General features: G+C 47.7%; 1 protein-coding gene across 4 annotated transcripts in view; it reads left to right on the top strand.

Annotated features, from left to right (window-relative positions):
- LOC138838615 (kinase D-interacting substrate of 220 kDa) overlaps window positions 1-3,987 on the top strand; it is a 106,404-nt gene extending 102,417 nt beyond the window's left edge. For all 4 annotated transcript variants that reach the window (XM_070038018.1, XM_070038016.1, XM_070038017.1 and 1 more), the window contains one exon: window positions 23-3,987. The gene's annotated coding sequence lies outside the window, so the exon portion shown is untranslated. The remainder of the gene's footprint in view (window positions 1-22) is intronic.
- Window positions 3,988-13,572: the final 9,585 nt, after the last annotated feature.

Genomic DNA, 13,572 nt, shown 5'->3' with positions numbered 1-13,572 from the left:
ATTTACCTCGTTTTTCTTCAAGGCAACAAGGGCTCTAGACCTTAGTCCCCTGTCCATAGACCCGACAGTGCTTCCTTCTCATTTCTCCTGACAATTGCTTAGCTTCTCATGGTTGGCTTCCTCACCAAATATAAGGGAGTAAAGAAGAAACAGCGGCGTGCAGTCAGCTGGGAAAAAAGATGTGTTCACCTCACCAGTGTAATGTGTTCTTAGTAGCTGTAGAACTTAAATTAGTTAGAATGAAGTGTTCTTTTAATGAAATTTTAGGTAAGAGTCCAAATGTATAGCAAAAAGCATGTAACTTATCTCTACATGACCTGGCATTTCAAGTCTTACAGCATGGTCTTAGGTATCTAATAAAAAGATTGTTATTTTCAGAATTATCATAGTTCCTGACACTTGTAACTACCTTTTAATTTGTGTTTCTGAGAGTTTGTAGGCTGCATATTGTTTTTCAGTGCAAATTAAACCACTTTTATTTTGAAAGACTTTTTTTTTAGTTTGTGTGTGTGTGTGTGTGTGTGTGTGTGTTTCAACCACTATGTTTTGTCTTGAGTTCCTTTCAGTCTTTTTTGTACCCTGAGGTGGTGGTGGTTGTTGTTTGTTTTTGTGTGTTGTCACCACCCTTTTTACCATAAACACCCTCCCCCCTTCCCCAGGGCAGCAGAGTAAAAAAACTCAATGCAGCTCTTTAGGCCAAGCTCTAGATTTCAGAGAGCCTATGGACAGTTACAGAATACTTAAAGGAGGGAATAAAACAGATACAAAATAAACTAGAATAACCACCCTAGGAAACTGTCCAGAAATCCTGTGGCATCTTATAGTATCAAGTGTGACATACCTTACTACTGGGTCTGAGCAGTTCCTTACTGGCTTACCCTATCTGTCACCTGTCTGCCCCTGATAAGCTAGTCTGTTTCTACTTCTAGTAATTTTTCCAGAAAGAGTCCTATGCTTTATTCAATAAACGTCCTGGGTGGGCATCCATAGCCCATCTTGATCAGCTCTAGGTGATGTTTACTTCTCGCCTACTTGTGTGACATAAACCCATTGTTTAGTCTTTAACAGGCGCCCATCGGATAAATTAATGTTAATTATAGAATCAAAGTGGTTCACTCCTGCACTTTACATTAGAATACTGAAAATGTTCAAGTATAACTTACCTATGCTGAACATGTTTTCTCTGGGATCAAAAATTGAGGTATGTAGTTAGAGTGAAAAATAGTGTTTTAGATAATCACGGTCTGGGATGAAGTATTGAGCTCAGACCTTCAGCGTTGCTTTTAGCAAGGGTAGTTTCTTTCTTTTTTGTGGGGTGGGGGGGTCCGGTCTTGGGGCCTGAACTCTGGGCCTGGGCACTGTCCCTCAGCTCTTCAGCTCAAAGCTAGCGCTCTACCACTTGAGCCACAGCGCCACTTCCAGCTTTTTCCTTTTTGCTTATGTGGTGCTGAGGAATTGAACCCAGGGCCTCAGGCATGCAAGGCAAGCGCTCTACCACTGAGCCACCTTCCCAGCCCCAGCAAGGGTAGTTTCAAAGATCTTCCTTACCCATCTTTGTCATTCCTTATCTCAGCCACTGGTTAAATGTCACCTAGGAAAACCATGGTTCGCTGAGACTTCTGGATAGGCCTTTCTGTGTTGTTTGGGGATTTTCCTCATCATATTGAGGATAAGGAACTATTGCAACAATCCCCCAGTCTTATCAACAGTACATCTGACGTCTACTTCATTTTTGTGTAACAGTTCAATGGAACCCTCGGTTCACCTAAAGATCAGGCTCCATTTTGTGGCTCTACTGGGATCCAAAGCTGCCCAAGGACAGGAGGTGGAGGTGGGGGAGAAGTGTGCAAGGTCTGGGATCTTACATCAGGGGATGCTGCTGAGCCAGCGGCAAGTCAGGCTGGAGGCTGGGTGTGGCTCTGCACCTTGAGGATCAGACTTGTCTGTGGCACTTAGATTCGGACATAGTTGCTCAGCGCCAGTTACACATAGTATCTTGTATTCAGCTTTAAGAGCAATTCCTTTTGTTTCCATCTTTTACATTTTACCTTGTATGACATTCTTACTGCGATAAAGATGTCTGCTAAAATCATAATCCTAATCAGAAGGTGGGTCTTAGACGAAGTTGGTTTCCAATTGGCTAATTATTTCCATACTTCCCAAAAGCTGAACAGCTGTGCACTGTGGGGCTGGTTGTAGGGAGACCTGAGCAAGGCTAGGGATGGGGCAAGGAAGGAAGTTTCACAGCCCCGAATTATTCGAAGAACTCTCAGATGATCAGATTGCCACCAGGAATCTGAAATCTGACCAGTGTTTAGGGTTTTTGATTATAAGTATTTGGAATAGACATTCTGTTGCTATCAATTTTTTTCCATTTCCTGGAATTCAGCTCGATAAATACTTTATATGGTCAGAAGCACAAAGGCATTGCTGTTGCTATCAGTTCTTTAAACCCTCTCCAGCCTTCCAGAGGCAAAGGTGACTCACAGTGGCCTCTCCTGGCACTGCCTGAGGGATTTGCTCCTGGCCGGCTCGCACCTCTGCTCCCACTGGGCCTGAACCAGGGTGGCCATTCTCCTGTCCAGAAATAGAGCTCCCCCAGAGAAGCCACTAGGAGAATCCAGTGGTCTACATTCTTGTCTTTAAACAAATTCTTCTGCCATCTAACTCCTTGACCACTGTCCAGGCTTTATATCAGGATTTCGTTCATTCTAAGATGCATCCCCCGACTACATTTTGATTTATCTGACATTAGATTATATCTTAAGACCGCTAGAGTCAACGGTAGTATTTTTTCAATAGTTCCTAAAGTAATAACACATCCTACTGTTGATGAACTCTTGATTAGACTTATTTTGGTGTTACTTTAGTATATGACATGGACTTGTTTTGGATCTTTAGCCATATTTATGGGTTAGCAATGATTTATATTCAACTTAATCCCCCACCCCCAATTAAACATGTTATTTATGTTATCAATTATTCTTCATCCTGTATCCATAACATACTTAAAGTATCATTATGCATTTGTTATAACCAAAGTAGCTTACCTGTGTTCCTGACCATGTCCATGACCTTCATGTATATTAACTAATTTAAACTGTATGACCACCTCATAACTATTGTCCTCAATTCACAAATCCAAACTGAGAAACAGAGATGTTAGTGGTTACCCAGTGTCACACAGCAACTAAATGACCTAGACAGGGTTCAAACCCAGCGTGTGATTTCATAATGCCCGCTCCTGCAGTGAGTGGTTTTCAGTCTTTACTGGCAGGGGTCAGTTGTTCCTTACAGTTTGCTAAGATAGTTTACTTTTAGCTTCATTTGTATGCCATCTTCATCATTAACATTATCTAATTGTTTTAACATGTGATTTGGGGGCTCTTGAAGGGCTATTTTATTTTTAAAATTAATTTTTTGTTATCTTTAGTTATACAAAGGAGTTCCAATTCAACATGTCAGTTTATGAATTCAATGCCTCTTGATCAATGGTTTTCTTTTATCACTCTCTCCCTCTCTTCCAACCCACCCATCCACTCAAGTCACCTGGCTTCAAAGGGCTATTTTAGAAAGGTAAGTTTTTAATAAAACCTTAGAGCCATGTGCATTATATTTATAGAGAAAAAGTCTTGAATGATAAGTTTACGAAAAACAGCCATATGAATTATATTTATAGAGAAAAAAGTTGATATTTTTAATATTGAATGTCCCTTTCCCCACAAATTATTTTTGGCCACTTAATGTTTGATTCAAATTATTGACTTTACATTTAATATCCCCAATCCCATTAGTATCATGGATTAGGCCAACACATCGAAGTTTATACAAGATGCATTCATGTTATTTGCAGTCTACTGTTATCTGGTTTCATATATTTGCCCTTTTGTGTCTGCTGTTAGCATTCTGTGTTAAAATATAATTCTAAGTGCCACTGTGTATTTTCTTCATACTTTAATATTGAATAATAATGCTTAATAAATATTAATAGGTAAATAACATCTATTTTAAAATCATTATTGCAATAGAGTTGTTTTTTTTTTTTTTTTTTAATGACTGTGGTTGCTGTCTCCTAAGGGAAGGGAAATAAAAGGCAAAACTGAGACCCTGTTCTGTCTAAGGATGAACTAATCACCAGAGCTGGGAAAGGAGCAGATGTATCAGGGATGGTGGATTGAGACGGTCCCGTGGCATTTCAGTCTCTTGTAACTGAACTGGGAGTTGTAGACTTTTGACTTTAGGCCCAGACTCCTGGGGCATCACATCAGATCTGACCACTTGCCCGTGTACACCACGTAGAGATATGGTGGTGGTGACGAGCAGAGAGGAGGTCATTATTAAGGAGGTTTGTCATGTGGCCTGGCCTTAGCCTTCCAGCCTGTTTCCAGCCACCTTCAAGATGCAGGTAGGAGCTTTTGATTTAGACAAGGAATTAGATCTGGGGGTGCTAAAGGTGTAAAGAGTTAAATAAATAGTCCTAGCCACAGGGAGTCAGGGTGGCCATGGTGTCAGTCCTTGTTGGGGGTGGGGGGCGGTTCTGGAGACATGTCCTCTGTCCTGGGAGGCTCTGATGCCCCTTTCCCCCCATCTCTCCTTGTGAGCATGGTGTCCATAAATCCTGTCCCTCCTGAGAGAGTGGCTTACGGCAGAGGCACACAGAATGGAGGCAGGGAGGCCACACTGGAAACCTACTTTTTAGTTAATTAGGGGGCCCACGTAGGGAGTCCGCACAGCAGCATTTAGGCAGCCCTTAGGTTGCCCTCTGTCTAATAATCCGAGTGCTCACCACCAGCTGCGTGTGACGAAAGGGACGTCACACGGTGAACTTCTAAATCCTAACCTCCCTGCAAGCTCAACGCTGTGATGAGCCCCAGTTTACCAGTGAGGGTTCTGAGATCATGAACGTTAGAGCCGACCTGACCCTAACATCAACAGAGCAACCCCCGGCCCCACTGCCTGCCCGCTGCGCGCTGCCCTGCCCGCTGCCCTGGCCGCTGTGTGCTGCCCTGCCCGCTGCCCTGGCGTTCTGACTGAACCAGCAGCCCTGAGGCTCACACCCCAGTGCCCCCAGGACTGCAGCTTCACAGCACGCTGCTGGGAGGCAGGCCAGCTTCTGTTTGCCAGGTTCTGGGAGGGAGGAGAGGGGTGAACACACCGCAGTCACTGCTGGCCAGGCCCCCTAGGATCCCAGACAGCCTCAGGCCTGGCAGACCAGGTCCCGGTCCAGGTGTGGATCTGCAGGACATTGGGGACTCGTTGGCTCTTCAATCTTCCTGTGTCCCAACACTGTCTGCCTCTTGCCAATGGGAGTCTGCACTGAGCCCTGCCCGCTGCGGTAAACATAACTAGTGTGAATATATTTAAACTGGTCTCCATGTGTATTTAAAGTTTACACTACCAAATGGCTGGTTTTGAGGCCGCAGATTTTGTATTTGACAAGCGGCCAGACTCAGAAATGAAAGCAGCCAGGAAGTATATCTAAAGAATCTGTGCAGCCAGTTCTCCTCCCCGAGTTTCTATGGGTAAAGCTGCTGGATTGGGGAAGCGCAAGGCCCCTCCACACCTGCCTCCCAGGTATAAAGATGCTCCGTGTCAGCGCTGTGAGCGCTGAGAGCAGGTAGAGACAGAAAACCAAAGGTCAAGCCTGACAAATGAAAGTCCTGAAACTCACTCCTTTGAATCTGTGCTTGGGATGACCTTACCCCAAGACCTGACTCACCGTGTTCTGGTGATAGAGCCACTCAAGTCTCACTGATATTTGGGGGCTCCTAGAGTCAGGAGCATGTTCATTCCCTGCCCAGAAAACAGGAAACACCCAAGGCAAAACCCCACCATTTTTTGGTTTCCCTGCTCCTACCTCCTAGAAGGAAGTGCTTTCCCTTACCTCCTTTTTTTCTGTCTCCTTACTTGATCCTGGCTTACTAGAATAAACCCTTGCTAAACTTCTGTTTGTCAATTTCTTCTTTTGTGACACCCTTGAGGTTTGTTGTTTTTTGTCAGAGATATCAAGTTCCTGTGACTTTCCTGGAAACAGGGCAGTTGAAGAACATTTCCTCTCCTTCCTTATGGGCAAGTTCCTCTTTGGTTTGTACACTTCTGCTGTAACAATGCCATTGCTGCTGGGGAGTTCAGTGGTCAGCACACAGCCGCGGAAAGTCACAGAGCTGAATGGTATGGTCTCAGCAGGAGCCTGGCTCTGTCATCGACTTATTAAAAGATTGTGTACTTGTTGGCTTCAAATTCTTCACCTGTTAAACATTAAAATGATGCTGGCCACTGGTCGCTCATGCCTGTAATCTCAGGAGACTAACATCTGAGAATCATGGTTGGAAGATAGCCAGGACAGAAAGTCCATGAGATGCTTCTCAGCTGAGGGACAGCATCAGGCCTCAGTCCAGTCTCCAGGAGTGGCAATAACTAAATACAATGAAAGCAAAATTAAAAATTGAAGCTGGTAGGTGTGACTCAGCAGTAGAGCACCTGCCTAGCGGTGTGAGGCCCTGAGTTCAAATCCCAGCACTGCCAAATAACTAGTAAATAAAAATTAAAATGTTGAAGGAAGTTGATGATTCCTCAGTGCTTATGATGATATTCAAACAACTGGATCCACATGTCCCCCAACAAATGGCTTACTTAGCACTGAACTGTTACATAAACACAAACTCAAAAGTGACCATAGATCTACATGTAAATGTCTCTAAAGGGGAAAAAAAAGCATCCATATGACTTTGAATTTGGTGGTTATTCTACACACAAGACTAAAAGTACACTCCATAAAACAAACTTACCTTGGGAATGCTGAGCAAAAAAGAAAGCAGATACAGCAAGGGAGAAGCCCAGCATCAGAAGCTTACCCCTGTAATCCAGGCTACTCAGGAGGCTGAGACCTGAGGATCAAGGTTCAAAGCCAGCTCAGACAGGAAAGTCTGTGAGTCTCTTATCTCCAGTTAACCACCCAAAAAACTGGAAGTGGAGCTGTGGTTCAAGTGAGAGAATGCCAGCCTTGAACAAAAACTAAAAGATCTCAGGGTAGCGCTGAGGCTCTGAGTTCAAGTCCCAGGACTGGTATACACAAACACGTAAAAATCCCTCAACCCAGGAAGTATGCCCCCATGCAGCTATTTTGTGAACTTGGCACTGGCTGAAGGAAAACTTGAATATCCTCTGCACCAAATTATCAGATTACTAAATAAATTTCAATCAGCTGAAAAACAGCTTTCAAAACTTTTAGGTAAATGAAATGAATCCTGTCAAGACTGTTTTTGTCTAGCTTTCAGAAGTAGAAGAGTTCTTACCTTTGCAATATAGAGGTATAATGTTCTTTCAAGAGACCTACACATTCTTGTTCCACACTGTAACATATGAAGTACAGAATCCAGGTTCTGAGTATTTTCAGCATGTTGCAACTTGTTCTAGCATGCAGCAGCACTAATCTTAACTGTGTCTAAATTAGTCTACTCCCAGCTGCCTTAAGAAGTAGAAGAAATCAGCCTGGGACTAGTGACTCATGCCTGTAGTCCTAGCTACTGAAGAAGCTGAGATCTGTGAGTTGTGGCTCAAGTGGTAGAGCACTAACCTCCAGTGGAAAAAGCTAAATGATAGCACCCAGGGTCTGAGTTCAAGCCCCAATAGCACACACAAAGAAGTTTTTTCTTCACCATAAAGTCGACTGACAAGTGAGAAATCAGAAGCTTGGCATTTGTTCTGGACAAAAATAGCATGGGTTTGAGGAAAACAGTAATTGGGGATGAAAGGTGGTGTTTTCTCTGTGACCCAGAAACAATGTGTCAAAGTTTGCACTGGAAAATTACAACATTCCCCAGATCCGGAAAAAGTGCACATGTCAAAATCACAAATAAGAGCGTTTTTGCTTGTTCCTCTAACATCTGTGGGACTGTCCAAACTAGGAGGTCACCAAGTCTCTCCATGTCCTGGGGAAAGATGTCACACTCTGGGAGCTGCTGGCCCTACCACTCTGGCTGTGGAAAGAGATGTGCTTTCAGAAACAGTTTCTGGCCAAAATCTGTTACCAGGTTTAGCACAAATCTCAACCTTTCTCTTGGGATGGCCTGTGGAAGTTTGGGTCCTGTGAAGATGGGGGTGGAGCTATTCAATAAAGGCATACTCCAGCCAAATAAGTTCGGTTGTTACATAACTGATTAGGACTTTTGGTGTAAAGAGAAAATGTGATTCAATCTCTTAAAAATCCACCCCTACCTGACCTTTTTCTCCCAGAGCAACATGTAGGACAGTATTCCGTTCAACATTCTTAAAAGGCCTTGCTTAAATATGTCTGTCTTCTCCTCCAAGTAACTTTTGATCATTTCCATAAATCAAATCTACCATTGAGTGCAGTTAAAAAAAACTCTGATGTTGCTGTTAAATAAATTCTGAACGAGGAGCACCTGAACTTCTTCTGAGTATGAGATGCCCAGGTGGACAAGTTTGGGTCACAGTTACTGCCCATCCCTTAGGACAGGAGAATGAGCATGCATCTTTTTCCATCCAAACATAGGTATCAACCTTCAAGTGCATAGGTAAAATGGGTCACTTCATGTGGGCCTTTTCTGGGAAGCTAGCTACCAGAGGATTTACTCAAGCAAGACAGTAAGACAAGAAAGGAGAAGACACATGGTCCAGGAAACAGGGTTCCAAAGAGAAGTGAGTCAAGTCTGTCAAGATTATAGCAAAGGCTCACTTCATATCAATAGCCACGCACCAAAAACAAGTCTCCCTGGGCGAAAGGAAAGAAGCTGAGAAGTTTTGAGTGTATGTCAAATAGATAAACAATAGACATATTGGAAAGTTGAGGGAAATAGGTTATAGGAAAAAAACAGAAAAGGTAAAAGCTTTAGAAAAACAACATATATGCAAGAAAAGAGGCATTGTGTTGGTGTCCAGTTGTGGGGCCTGAACTCTGGGCCTGGGCGCTGTCCCTCAGCTCTTCAGCTCAAGACTAGCGCTCTACCACTTGAGCCACAGCGCCACTTCCGGCTTTTTTCTTTTTGCTTATGTGGTGCTGAGGAATCGAACCCAGGGCCTCAGGCATGCAAGGCAAGCGCTCTACCACTGAGCCACCTTCCCAGCCCTGTGTTGATTTTCTAGTTTAGTATAGAGTTGGTTTTTTTTCCTCCTGTTTGTTTGTTTTGCCAGTCCTGTGGCTTGAACTCGGCTTGGGCACTAAACCTTAGCTTTTTTTTTTTTTTTTCTTGCTCAAGGCTAGAGCTCTACCACAGCTTCTCTTCTGGCTTATTGGTAGTTTGTTAGAAGTAACGTCTCATGGGCTTTCCTGCCCAAGCTGGCTTTGAACTGTGATACTCAGATCTCAGCTTTCTGGATAGATGTGCGCCATGGGTGCCTGGCGTAAAATAGATTTAATAATTAAATATCAACAGATGACTTGTGATGACAGCTGTGCGTGGGAAGAAGCGCAAGAGGACGAAGATGGAGCCACATGATGGGAGGGAAGGACCACGTTCTCTCCTGTGGTAGCAGGCACCACAGCACTCAACGGAGAAGGAGCAGAAGGAGCAGTGGGCCCAGGGAAGGGCTGACGCGGGCAGGGGCTGGGCCAGGGCCGCCTTCTGTCGTCTGGACGTCAGAATGTTCGTGTCTCTCTGCATATGAAAACAAAAAGTGATGAACCCAGAGCCGCCCTGGCGTCTTTTCTCCTGCTCTCCCCTCACTTCGCGGCTGTCGTTCCGACACGCTGCTGAGGCTGCCACTGTCAGCACGAGCCGGGGAGGATGGCCAGTACGACGGGGCGGCCCCCCAGACAGGCTCGAGCCGGAGCACTGGGGCAGCAAGCCTCCCCGCACACCTTTCACGCTCCGTCCCGGCTCCGCGATCCCGAACCCAACTTGCTGTGGGAACGATTGGCTGAGCCTCAGCCAATCACAGGCATCCAACTCTGGCCCGCATCAAATAAAACTGACAGGAGCTGCAGCCAATCAGGAGGCCTCGGAACCTATTTCCGGGAGCTGCATCCACTCAGGCAAGCTCGGCATTGACTTCCGGTTCTCTACCTCACTTTCTGTTCCCTGGCTGTAACTACTACCTGTCCACGTGGTGGGGCGGGACGTTCTGGAACATTCTGTTGGGCGCCTGCCTTCTGGCGTGGTAGACGAGGTTCCTTTGGATCCGCAGCTCACTAGGGTACAGTTTGGCGGGTCCTGGGCCGGGTCTTCCGAGAGCCATTGCGCAGGCGCAGTGAGGCCCGAGCCTGGCTGGCCTCCTCGGGCTGGGCCTGGCGTGGCGCCCGCCGCCTCCGGCCGGAGATCCCACGGTCCCGGGTCCCGCGTGCTGCCTGGGTCTGGGGGAAACCTGGGGCCTGCCCCCCGGGGCGACGGTCAAGCTCCCCACACCCCTCCCGGGAGCCCCGGGAGCCCGCGCTGGGGTCCTGAGAAGGGAGCGGGTTTGGAAGCGGGATGGCGGTGCTCACGCCCCCTCTCCCCCGGCCGCCTCTCCCCCGGCCGCCTCTCCCCTCCCCAGGCCGCCTCTCCCCTCCCCAGGCCGCCTCTCCCCTCCCCAGGCCGCCTCTCCCCTCCCCAGGCCGCCTCTCCTCTCCCCAGGCCGCCTCTCCTCTCCCCCGGCCGCCTCTCCCCAGGCCGCCTCTCCTCTCCCCAGGCCGCCTCTCCCCAGCCTCCCTCTCCCCTCCCCCGGCCGCCTCTCCCCAGGCCGCCTCTCCTCTCCCCAGGCCGCCTCTCCTCTCCCCCGGCCGCCTCTCCCCAGGCCGCCTCTCCCCTCCCCCGGCCGCCTCTCCCCAGGCCGCCTCTCCTCTCCCCAGGCCGCCTCTCCTCTCCCCAGGCCGCCTCTCCTCTCCCCAGGCCGCCTCTCCTCTCCCCCGGCCGCCTCTCCCCAGGCCGCCTCTCCTCTCCCCAGGCCGCCTCTCCCCCGGCTGCCTCTCCTCTCCCCCGGCCGCCTCTCCTCTCCCCCGGCCGCCTCTCCTCTCCCCCGGCCGCCTCTCCTCTCCCCCGGCCGCCTCTCCCCAGGCCGCCTCTCCCCAGGCCGCCTCTCCTCTCCCCAGGCCGCCTCTCCCCAGGCCGCCTCTCCTCTCCCCAGGCCGCCTCTCCCCCGGCCGCCTCTCCTCTCCCCAGGCCGCCTCTCCCCAGTCCCCCTCTCCCCTCCCCAGCCCGCGCCTGCCGGCATCGCCAGCGCTGGGCCCTGTCCACAGACACCGAGGTCCGCGCCCCGAGGCTTTGCAGCAGGGGTTCGCAAGGCTTGTTTGCTCAGAGCTTGTGATTGATTCGTTCTTCCTGCATGCACGGGTAAGTGCTGTCTCCAGCGTGATCCTCCTCACAGGCGCGCGCGCCTCGGTCACCTCCCTTAGCTGAATGGAGACAGAAAGGATTTTGTTGTCAGTCGTGGGCCTTGAACTCTGGGCCTGGGCGCTGTCCCTCAGCTCTGCAGCTCAAGGCAAGCGCTTGAGTCACAGCACCACTTCCGGTTTTCTAGTGGTTTATTGGAGATGAGAGTCTCATGGACTTTCCTCCCCGGGCTGGCTTTGAACGGCGATCCACCAGCGCCCAGCAGAAAGGCTTTTTTTTTTTTTTTTTTTTTTTTAATGACAAAAAAGTAATCCTTGATTTGGTTGGCTTATTTCACAATAAAGATAACCAATGAGTTTTATAATACTCCAAGCCCTTTATGTCTACTTTGGGCAAGATGTATTTAAAGCGCACAGTGTAAAAAAAACAAACTATCAAAAATGTTATTTTGGCCGGATGCTGGTGGCTCACGCCTGTCATCCTAGCTACCCAGGAGGCTGAGGTCTGAGGATCGTGGTTCAGAGCCAGTTGGGGCAGGAAAGTCTGAGACTCTTACCTCCAGACAACCACCAGAAAACTGGAAGTGTTGCTATGGCACAAAGTGGTAAAGTGCTAGGTTTGGGCAAAAGAGTACAGGGACAGTGGCATGAGTTCAAGCTCTATGACTGACAAAAAAAAAAAAAGAAAGAAAAAGTTTCTGTTTTAAGTATGGGTTATCATGGCAGTGAGTGGCACTGATATGGAACATGCATTTAAGATACAATTATTTTTCATGATAATTTGCAAACATTCAAACTGATAAATGGCAAGAAAAATGTGTGAGCATTTATGTTCTTTCAAAATACATTAAGAGGATTATGGAAAAACTTTGCAGACTACAATTCTAAGTGTTTGATCTCCTTTCAGGCCATGTTCAGATTATCCGCTGTTGTGTAAGAACTTGTCCTCAGGTGAAATGTCATGAAACAATTATGCATTATAATACAGCTGTTGACTATCAGTACTCTGTCCTACAGCTCAGGCCTTGGAGGTTGGCTGCGCTGGCCCACCTGTCCTTACTCAGGGTCTGTCTTGTAGCTGTGGTTGGATGGAGGCTGGGGCTGGAGTCTTCTCCATGGTGTCCACCCGCCCTAATAGTACTCGCCCAAAGTGGCAACCCCAGCCCAGAAGTTTGCTCTGCAGCTTGGGCTTCCTCACAAAATGGCAGCCACATGCCAATTGTGAAGGTCCTGAGAAAGACAACCAGGTGGAAGTTGTCTTACATTTTATTGTATTTCTACTACTGGTGCTTTAACACTTTTAAGTCGGGTGGGGGGAAGGTAGGGGTTGTAGTAAAAGGCACCACCCCACCCTCTTGTGCAAGTGGCAAAATTCTAAAAGAAGCCCAGAAGATCAGAAATACTTTCGCCGGGTGCTGGTGGCTCATGCCTGTAATCCTAGCTACTCAGGAGGCTGAGATCTGAGGATCGCGGTTCAAAGCCAGCCCGGGCAGGAGAGACTGTGAGACTCCTATCTCCAATAAACTACCAAAAAACCGGAAGTGGCGCTGTAGCTCAAGTGGTAGAGCGCTCGCCTTGAGCTGAAGAGCTGAGGGACAGCGTCCAGGCCCAGAGTTCAAGCCCCACAACTGACAAAAAAAAAAAAAAAAAAAAAAACAGAAATACTTTCGCAGCCATTTTCCCCCCCATTTGTTTTTGGTTTTGTGCCTTTCCTGAGGTTTGAATTCAGGGCCTGGGTGTTGTCCTGTGCTTATTTTGCTCAAGGCTAGTGCTCTACCATTTGAGCCACATTCCCACTTCTGGCTTTTTAGTGGTTAATTGAGGAGTCTCTTCAGTGTGTCTGCTTGGGATGGCTTTGAACCAACCATCCTCAGGTATCAGCCTCAGTAGCTAGGATGCCAGGCGCGAACCACCAATGCTGGGCTTTTGTAGCCATTTTGGAAAAACACAAACTACCACAGAGCACTTCAGAGAGAAGAAAGACAAATACTCTTCTGGGAGCTAATTCCATCATTCAGAGAACAAGTAGAAAAAAAGAAAGAAAGGAAAACTCGAACTACATTCTGGCTGTGTCCCAGAGTGGTTTTTTAAGAACTATTAATCTGGGGCAGGGGAGCGGTGTACCCCTCACATGATAGAAGCTAAAGGATTCCTTTGCTTTGTTTCTGGGGAGATTAGGAGCCAGTTAGTGTGAGCACTGAGAGACGGGGCAGGGGCAGGCCGGGAAGCCGCTGCGAGCTCCTGGGCCTCCTCTGCCTTTGGGACCTTTGGGACCTGCCATGGAGCCACTGGAGGGCGGTAGGCCG

Source organism: Dipodomys merriami, unplaced genomic scaffold (assembly GCF_024711535.1).
Source record: "Dipodomys merriami isolate MVZ:Mamm:240054 unplaced genomic scaffold, mDipMer1.0.p SCAF_285, whole genome shotgun sequence".
NCBI classification, from domain to species: domain Eukaryota; kingdom Metazoa; phylum Chordata; class Mammalia; order Rodentia; family Heteromyidae; genus Dipodomys; species Dipodomys merriami.
This window is presented reverse-complemented; position numbering and strand designations above follow the sequence as displayed.